We start from the raw sequence: 10,547 nt of genomic DNA, 5'->3' as shown, positions 1-10,547 counted from the left end.
TAGCCATCGCCCAGCGCGTTGTTGAACTGAAGCAGAAGATTGACTATGAAAAGGCTCAGTTCAAGCAGCATATGGCCAAGCTCAGCATGCAAGATGTGAAGAACTTCAAGATCATGATGCACGAGCTCAAGGAAGCCATTCTGAAGAAACATGCAGAAGCTCAGGGTTCGCGTGAGCGCATGAAGACTCTAGCTGACAGATGTGTGCAAGCCTACAATGAGGCTGAGAAGCGCAAGGCACTTGGGCGTCCTGGCATCGACCCCAGGATGGCCGCAAAGAAGAAGAAGAAGCCTGTTACGGCTGAACCCGACGCACCAAGGCAGGAAGCAGTTCCAATTGTCTTCCCAACAAGAATGACTGGCTTGAAGCCAAAAAGCCGGTCAACAGCTTCAGAGCTCAAGAAGACGAGAACTGCTGAGGCTGAAGCGAGGAAAAGGAAATATCTTGAAGCCTCTCCTACTGCCCCCTCCAAGAAAAAGAGAAAGACCAAGAAAGATCGGGCTGCTCCCACAGAGCCCTTGGTGGTTGAACCCATTTCCATGGTTCACCCCGACGCCAATCCACAAGAACGCCAACTGACCATCCATGTGCCTGCTTTCACAGAGGCTCATGGAGCTGAAGACATTCCAGCAGCTGATCCCATTGCTGCTGAAGACATTGGTCAACATGACAATGTAGAAGATGGTGCAGTCCTTCCTCAGTTCGAGAATAGCGAACTCATCAGCATTGGTCGTCCTTTGACGCCAATCGCTCAGGATGCTTCATGGGCGGATCGCCCACAAGAGGAAGAAGACAATGAGGCCCAGCCAACTCCATCTGCACATGCGTCGCCTGCGTTGCGCAGGCTTCGCAAAGGTCCAAGGCCTCAAGTCTCTGTTGAAGCCATTCCGGCTGCATCAGCCACGGAAGAAGAAGTTCCACAAATTCCCAACCCCCTGTCCCATCAAGAAGCAGTTCTCGAGGAGAACGTGCTTGTGATCGACCCTCCAGCTCGTCAAGTGGAGGATGAAAATCTTGAGGCTGCCACAACCACCAATGAAGCTAATGTGGAGCCCTCCCCACCAAAAGCATCAGAAGACAATGAAGCCACTGATCCTGGCACTTCTGTTCCTGAGTCTGCTGCCGGTCCTCAGTTCGACTATCATGTTGAGCACAGGCCTCAGGTCCAGAAGCCAATCCCAAGATTGCCGAGGTTCCCAGGTCCTGCATCAGCACCTGGCTCCTTCAATATCAATGGCTTCAGAGCAGACAACACATTCTTCAAAAGCTCTAGGAACCCCTACTCAAGGGAAAGGATATCATCTGATCGGTTCTGGAGCTATCCTCAGCGAAGCTATTACTCATGCATTCTCTACAACCAAGGTCGCATCTTCCCACACAAGCGCCTTGACATTAAAGCTATAGCTGGTCTGCCCTGTCTGGAAGAAGCTTTGGATTGCTTCAAGGAAGTTGGTCTGCTGCCATTCGTCACTGACCAAGAGCATTGGAATGAAGAGCTGCTCCTCCAATTCTATGCCACACTTCACATTCGAGGGTATAGCAGAGATCCGAAGACTTGGGTCCTGGAGTGGATGACTGGAAATGTTCATCACGAAGCAAAAGCCTTTGACATCATTGAGCTCACTGGCTTGCCCACTCCTGGCGATCTCTTTGAGCATGGCTGTCAGCTGCATAGTGAAGCTATTGAGAGCATCTTCAAGAGGCCTGAACCTAATATGAGTCAGATGCTCAGCATGATGAAGCCATTGCCCCAAGATGCTGCTTATCCCACGGAGTTCTTTGTTGAAGACCTTGAGTATCTGCCAAGAACCATCTATCACATTCTCAGGCGGACTCTCTGGCCCATCAAAGGGCACTCTCCACATGCCAAGCTTGAGGGTGCAATGAAGACATTGGTCTTCTATATTCTTCATGGAAAATGCTTCAATGCACAGGATTTATTCATTCGCCAACTTGCTGCATCAGGCACAGATCTGTTTGGCTTGAAGTTCTATGCCCCATGGGTAATGCGGCTAATCAAACTTCACTCCGATATCTCATATCAGCCAGCAGCTCGCAATCATCGCATTTTTCTGCCTGATATAGATATCTCAATTGAAGCCATCTATCCTAAGCCTGCCAAGGAACCTGTAAGTCTTCAGAATGCAGAGCATCAGAGTTTCACACAGGACATTGAAGGCGTCGAAGCAGTCACTCGGATGTATCCTTTGGCTGGCACTACACGTGCACCACACCCTGCTTCCACTGAAGCAACTGATAGTACAACTGCTCCAAGACCCAAGAAGCGCACTCGTGTTCTCACTGACCGAGAGCTTCTTGTGGCCCTTCATCAAAAACAGGATAGGCATCATGACTGGCTGAAGCGTCAGATGAAAAGCCTCCTGGTGGATGTTAATCGCATTCGAAATCTTGCCACCAAGAATGCTTTCGTTACCCATGAAACCTGTCGCCGTACATGGAAAGGGCTAACGATGATGTGTTCTGAAGCTGATCTTCAAGAGGATGGCTTCACTGAGCGATTCAAGTTTGACTCCACACCTCCTAGAAGGGCTGTGCTGCGAGGAACACCATCCCTTGAAGACTCTGAGTTCTCTTCCTCTGCTGCAACAGTGACTGCCAGAGTTATCGAGGATGAAGATGATGCTACTTCACCGCCACCTCCTTCAGCACACCTCAAATCTGCTCCAAGCTCTTCTGCACCGCCAAACACCACCGACGACCCTGCTTCTTCACCTACTCCTCATGGGAATGAGTAGATGCTCTATGTCTTCAAACCTTTTTGGTCCTCACTGACAAAAGGGGGAGAAGCATATGAGGTTGATAGTCTTCAAGCGGGTCCATATGGGCGGGTGCTTTATATTTTGCTTCGTGCTTACAACTCTCGTTTTGCTACATTTGGTTCTTTGAGTTGTAACACTTAAACTCGATGGTCGTCTGCTACTTATTTGCCATCTTGTTTTGCGATGATAAATTCCGCATGTGCGACGATAAACTCCGCACTTAGATCATTCTGCAGACGTCCATTTTCATTATGCATGTCATTATCTTCACATACCTTCTCATGCATACTGGATTGTCATCATAAGTTGAAGTGGATCTCCACAAGTACAACCTGCCATGTGCATTTGCATTCCAAAAGCAAATTATTTATATGCACATCTTCAGGGGGAGCCCTTGCAACTTATGAAGACAATTCCCTAACCTTTACAATTTCATAGATTATATTCCCCGTTGAAAACTTCAACTAGTTTGTCATCAATCACCAAAAAGGGGGAGATTGTAAGTGCATCTAGTGCCACCCCTAGTTGGTTTTGGAGTATTGACGACAAACCTAGTTGAGGGACTAATGTGTTTGTGAGAATTGCAGGATAACATAGGTAGAAGTCCCTCATTGATTCGGTTTTCCTACCAGAGATGACCCCTAAAAATGTATGAAGACATTGAAGTCAATGGTGGTATATGAAGATATTCACATTGAAGACTATGACAAGAGAAGACACCACATGAAGCCTATGGAGCTCGAAGACTTAGATCTTTCGTAGTTCTTTTTCATTTGTGTTGAGTCATAGGAACCACCGTACTGTTAAGTGGGGTCCAAGAGAACCAGTCAGAATGACTGAAGTGATGCCTAAACAAAAAACCTATGTCTTCGAGTGAAGACTATGAGAGCGAATCTTGTCCAGAGTCGGACAAGTCAGCTTTGCTTGCAGCCCAAGTAAAGTTGCCGTGTGGGTTTGAAATCTAACTGTTGGAACACGTGTCAGTTCCTTAGTGACCCAGGGTCATTTCGGACAAATCAGGTCGGGTTGCCAAGTGGCTATAAATAGCCCACCCCCTACAACCATAAACGGTTGGCTGCTCAGATTGAGAATGCGGCTTTTGTCGTTTGAGAGCAACCCACCTCGAAGCCTTTGAGAGAGAGAATTCCTTGTGAGGAAAAAGCCCTAACCACCCAGACCCAAAGAGAATTAGGCATCACTTAAGTCTTCTTGTCTGAGTGATCTGAAGACTTATTACACTTGAGGACTGTGCGTCCTCCAGCCGGTTAGGCGTCGCGTTCTAAGCATCCAAGAGACATTGTGGATTGCCGGTGAACAAAGTCTGTGAAGGTTTGGGAGTCTACCTTGAAGACTTACCAGAGTGATTGGGCGAGGTCTCTGTTCAATGGTTCAGCAACGACGACTGCAGCTCCACGACAATGGTCCTTATGGACACGTGCACGAAGACTTCCCTGTAAGTGCATCTAGTGCCACCCCTAGTTGGTTTTGGAGTATTGACGACAAACCTAGTTGAGGGACTAATGTGTTTGTGAGAATTGCAGGATAACACAGGTAGAAGTCCCTCATTGATTCGGTTTTCCTACCAGAGATGACCCCTAAAAATGTATGAAGACATTGATGTCAAAGGTGGTTTATGAAGATATTCTCATTGAAGACTATGACAAGAGAAGACATCGCATGAAGCCTATGGAGCTCGAAGACTTAGATCTTTCGTAGTTCTGTTTCTTCTTTGTTGAGTCATAGGAACCACCGTACTGTTAAGTGGGGTCCAAGAGAACCAGTCAGAATGACTGAAGTGATGCTTAACCAAAACCTATGTCTTCGAGTGAAGACTATGAGAGCGAATCTTGTCCAGAGTCGGACAAGTCAGCTTTGCTTGTAGCCCAAGTAAAGTTGCCGTGTGAGTTTGAAATCTGACCGTTGGAACACGTGTCAGTTCCTTAGTGACCCAGGGTCATTTCGGACAAATCAGTTGGGTTGCCTAGTGGCTATAAATAGCCCACCCCCTAGAACCATAAACGGTTGGCTGCTCTGAGTTAGAGTATGGCTTTTGTCGTTTGAGAGCAACCCACCTCGAAGCCTTTGAGAGAGAATTCCTTGCGAGGATAAAGTCCTAACCACCCAGAGCCAAAGAGTGTTAGGCATCACTTAAGTCTTCTTGTCTGTGTGATCTGAAGACTTATTACACTTGAGGACTGTGAATCCTCCAGCCGGTTAGGCGTCGCGTTCTGAGCATCCAAGAGACATTGTGGATCGCCGGTGAACGAAGTATGTGAAGGTTTGGGAGTCTACCTTGAAGACTTACCAGAGTGATTGGGCGAGGTCTGTGTGACCTTAGCTCAAGGGGAATACGGTGAGGACTGGGTGTCCTGAGCTGCATGTTCAGGACTAGGTGTCCTAAGGTTTAAATACCTAGCCGCCCTAACCAGACGTATAGTTGTCACAGCAACTGGAACTGGTCCAACAAATCATTGTCTTCAACGAGTCACTGGTTTCATCTTCCCTTTCCTTTACTTACTATTACTCCTTGTGAAGTCATTGTATGATTGCACTGTCTTTTATCTTCACTGAGTGACTGTGTTTTCTGTTTGGCTTCATAACATCTTCCTACCTGATCCTTACTACATTGCTGCTATTAGTCATTGTGCATTCACTCCATTGAATACTTGACTATGGTCTGCCTACTGTAGTCTACCTTCTACTGCATGGTAATAGGTGTATCTCTACTATTTGTCTTCATAACTTCCACGTTTTGAAGACTTTTATAAAAATCGCCTATTCACCCCCCCTCTAGTCGATATAACGCACTTTCAGAAGTATTAGACTCAGACACGGCGCACAATTATCGTGGCGCTCCGAAGTCAAATTCCACATTAATGTATTCACACTTAGAATGTATGTCTTCATTGATTGAAGATATACTTTACTTCGTGTGTTGCACATCTAAGTCATCAATATGCATAAGTGTTAGGATGTGTGCCTGATCACAGGACATTTGAGGATTCCAAGATATTTAGCTCACACCATAACTTGCAAAATCTCTTCTCATCCAAGGGCTTGGTGAAGATATCTGCCAATTGCTCTTTAGTGTTGACGTGTATGATATCAATGTCTTCCTTCACAACATGATCTCTGAGAAAGTGATGACGAATTTCAATGTGCTTTGTCTTCGAGTGCTGAACTGGGTTGTTGGCAATCTTGATGGCGCTTTTGTTGTCGCAGTAGAGTGGCACTTGCTTCAGATGAATGCCATAGTCCTTGAGTGTTTGCTTCATCCACAGAAGCTGAGCGCAGCAAGATCCAGCAGCAATGTATTCAGATTCAGCAGTGGAGAGAGATACACAGTTCTGCTTCTTTGAAGACCAACATACAAGTGATCGTCCCAGAAAGTGACATGTGCCTGATGTAGACTTGCGATCAACTTTGTCACCAGCATAATTAGCATCCGAGAATCCAACCAGATCAAACTCTGAGCCCTTTGGATACCATAATCCTAGAGTTGGGGTGTGAGCCAAATATCGAAGAATTCGCTTCACAGCTAAGTGATGCGACTCCTTTGGTGCCGCTTGAAATCGAGCACACATGCAAACACTAAGCATAATATCTGGCCTAGATGCACATAGATAAAGTAAAGAACCAATCATGGAGCGGTATACCTTTTGATCGAACTCTTTACCATTGTCGTCAGGACCCAGATGATGTTTGGCTGGCATTGGTGTTGTGAAGCCTTTGCAGTCTTGCATACCAAACTTCTTCAGGCAATCTTTGAGATACTTTTCTTGTGATATGAAGATGCCGTTGCGTTGTTGTCGTATTTGAAGACCAAGGAAGAACTTCAGCTCTCCCATCATGGACATCTGATATTGCTCTTGCATCATATATCCAAACTCTTCACTGTACTTCTGATTGGTGCAGCCGAAGATAATGTCATCCACATATATTTGACACACAAACAGTTCACCATCATATGTCTTCATGAAGAGAGTGGGGTCTGGGGAACCAGGTATGAAGCCTTTGCTCTTCAGGAAATATTTGAGTGTGTCATACCAGGCCCGAGGGCTTATTTGAGGCCATACAGTGCCTTGTTGAGCTTGTATACCATGTCAGGATGTTTTGGATCTTCAAAGCCAGGCGGTTGTGCAACATACACTTCTTCTTCAATCTTGCCATTGAGAAAAGCGCTCTTCACATCCATTTGATATAGAAGTATGTTATGATGATTTGCATAGGCCAGGAGTATGCGTATGGCTTCAAGTCGAGCCACAGGAGCAAATGTTTCATCGAAGTCAATTCCTTCCACTTGAGTATATCCTTGAGCAACGAGACGAGCTTTGTTTCTGACAACTTGACCATGCTCATCTTGCTTGTTGCGGTATATCCATTTGGTGCCTATTATATTGTGCTTCTGAGGATCAGGACGCTTAACCAGTTCCCATACATTATTCAGCTCAAACTGTTGAAGCTCTTCTTGCATGGCTTCAATCCATTCAGGTTCCATGAAGGCTTCTTCAACTTTCTTGGGTTCTGTTATTGAGACGAATGCGAAGGGTCCACAGAAATTTGCTAGCTGTGTTGCCCTTGAACGAGTGAGCGGACCGGACCTGCACTTCATTGGCAACACGAGGATGTATAGGGCGAAGATTTTGCTCTTGTCGATCATTGTCATTGTTAGTGGGATTGTCTTCAGGTTGATCAGGTGCGGAGATGATAAGTTCCTCTTCAGGTTGAGCTTCAAAGGGTATGATTTTTCCAGTTCCCATTAGTTTGATTGATTCGCTGGATGGAACTTCATCTAGCACATTTGGCAGGTGCTCTCTTTGTGAACCGTTAGTCTCATCGAACCGCACATCCACTATTTCAACCACTTTATAATGAAAGAGATTGAAGACTCTATAGGAGTGCGAATCCTTTCCATATCCAAGCATAAAACCCTCATGTGCTTTTGGTGCAAATTTTGAAGTGTGATGAGGATCCTTGATCCAGCACCTGGCTCCAAATACTCTGAAGTAACTGACATTTGGCTTCTTGCCAGTAAGGAGCTCATAAGATGTCTTATTCAGAAGCTTGTGAAGATAGACACGATTGATTGTATGACATGCAGTATCAATAGCTTCAGGCCAGAATTTTCTTGGAGTCTTGTATTCATCTAGCATCGTTCAGGCCATCTCAATGAGTGTTCTGTTCTTGCATTCGACGACGCCATTCTATTGTGGCGTGTACGGAGCTGAGAATTCATGTGTGATGCCCAAAGTATCAAGATATGTATCAAGGCCAGTGTTCTTGAATTCAGTGTCATTGTCACTTCTAATGTGCTTTATCTTGGCGCCATAGTTGTTCATTGCTCGATTGGCGAAGCGTTTGAAGACATCCTGCACTTCAGTCTTGTAGAGGATTATGTGCACCCAAGTATATCTAGAATAATCATCAACAATGACAAAGCCATAGAGACAAGCAGTAGTAGTAAGAGTTGAGTAATGAGTGGGACCGAAAAGATCCATGTGGAGCAGTTCGAAGGGTCGAGTTGTTGTCATGATTGTCTTCGAGGGATGTTTGGCCCTCATCATCTTTCCTGCTTCACAGGCACCGCATAAGTGATCTTTCTTGAACTTGACGCCCTTGATGCCTATGACATGCTTCTTCTTTGCAAGGGTGTGGAGGTTCCTCATGCCAGCATGCCCTAGCCTCCGATGCCAGAGCCAGCATTCTGAAGCTTTTGCTAGAAGACATACGACAAGCTGTGGTCCTGTTGAGAAATCTACCACGTACAAATCATCTTTCCGATACCCTTCAAACACTAGAGACTTGTCAGATTCCATTAGAACAAGGCAGCGATATTTTCCAAACATTACGATTATGTTCAAATCACAAAGCATTGAGACAGACATTAAGTTGAAGCCAAGGGATTCAACAAGCATGACTTTATCCATGTGTTGATCCTTTGAGATTACAACTCTACCTAGACCCAATACCTTACTTTTACCAGTGTCAACAAATGTGATGGGACTCTTGTCGGATGGACGTAAGGTTGAGTCCATTAGAAGGCTTCTTTAGCCAGTCATGTGATTGGTACACCCACTATCAATAATCCATTCTGAAGACGCTGGTGTCGTACCCTACAGTGCAGTTAGGGGGATAGGCTTCACGAAGAGAATTGTGAAGCAAAAACATTTGACGAACCAGTGGGTTATGAAAGCTTAGATCTAGATTAGGACTGATAGGGAGAGTAGCAAGCGATTCAGGAACGAAGTACATAATAAGACCATTCGGGCATTTGATCTTGCGCCCTACAAGATGTTTAAGGTCCCCAGCAATAGCGTCAGACGATTTTGGTTTTCTGCTGGAGACCCTTCCCTGCAAAAGAGAGTTAAGCTTTCTTAGCCACCCACATCTTCAAGGGTGGCTTAGAAGCAATAAGTCTAAGTGCAGCATCTGAGAACTTTGGTTTTGGAGCCCTAGCAAACAGTTTTGTAGGTGGACAATAGTACTCATAAGAATAAGCAGAATAGTTCTTGGTCTTATGAACATGGCGGTTTGATGAACCGCGCTCGTATTCATAGGCCTGAGTATGGTTTCCCTGCAAAACATTTGTGTTAGTGCGACTCAGCTGAGTCCTCTGTCTGTATGAAGCCTTTGGACCATATGAAGCCTGTGGTCTGGGGTTTGTCTTCTTCACCTGTGGTGTCATGATGACATTCACAGGAAGATTCTCCAGACACTTTTTCGGTACCCAGATCTTCTTCATAGGTGGTCCATTCCTGCAGTTAGTACCAATGTACCTAGCAAACACTTCACCATTCTGATTCTTAAACAGTTTATAGTTTGCATCAAAGGATTCATCAATAACAATGGGGTTAGCACAAGTGAAGCCAGATAGAGTGGATGGATCTGCTGAAGATTCCTTTGCAGCAACCCATGTGGTTTTGGGGTACTGCTCAGGTTTCTAGTAAGAGCCATCAGCATTCATTTTCCTTACGAACCCAACACCCTCTTTCCTCGGGTTTCGGTTTAGGATCTGCCTTTTGAGGACATCACATAGTGTCTGATGCCCTTTAAGACTTTTGTACATCCCTGTTTCAAGCAATGTCTTCAACCTAGCATTCTCATCAGCAATAGAAGTGGTATCCTCAGCAGAGGGGTTAGTTCCCACATCAACAGTTAAAGATATTGCAACAGTATCAGCAGTAGAACATTCAGCAACAGAAGCAGCATTATCACGCTCAATGCATTTAAGACATGGTGGTCCAAATCCTTCCTGAGCGGAACTGATCTGTTCGGCGCGAAGTGACTCGTTTTCCTTTTGAAGATCTTCATGAGCCGCTCTCAATTTCTCAAGATCTTGCTTCCTTTGAAGATAATCATAGGAAAGCTTTTCATGAGTTGTTGAGAGCGTTTCATGACGACTTTCAAGTTCCTCATACTTAACGTGAAGATTTTTTATGTCTTCAATTAAGGACTCAGATCGAGTCATTTCAGCGCCTAACAGATCATCGCTTTTCTCTAACAGTTTTTGAATATGTTCCATGGCTTTCTGTTGTTCAGTTGCAATTTTAGTAAGTGTTTTGTAGCTGGGTCTTGAACCACAATCAGAGTCATCTTCACTAGATGTTTCATAGTGAGTAGTGCGTGTGTTTACCTTGGCATTGCGTACCATGAAGCAGTAGGTAGGAGCGGAGTAGTCCTTGTCATTTGCATCGATGTCGGTGATGAAGTCATTGTCTTCAGTGTTGAAGATGGACTTGGCAACGTATGTTGTAGCCAGACTTGCAA

The sequence above is a fragment of the Triticum aestivum genome, chromosome 4A (genome assembly GCF_018294505.1).
Source record: "Triticum aestivum cultivar Chinese Spring chromosome 4A, IWGSC CS RefSeq v2.1, whole genome shotgun sequence".
NCBI lineage: Eukaryota > Viridiplantae > Streptophyta > Magnoliopsida > Poales > Poaceae > Triticum > Triticum aestivum.
This window is presented reverse-complemented; position numbering follows the sequence as displayed.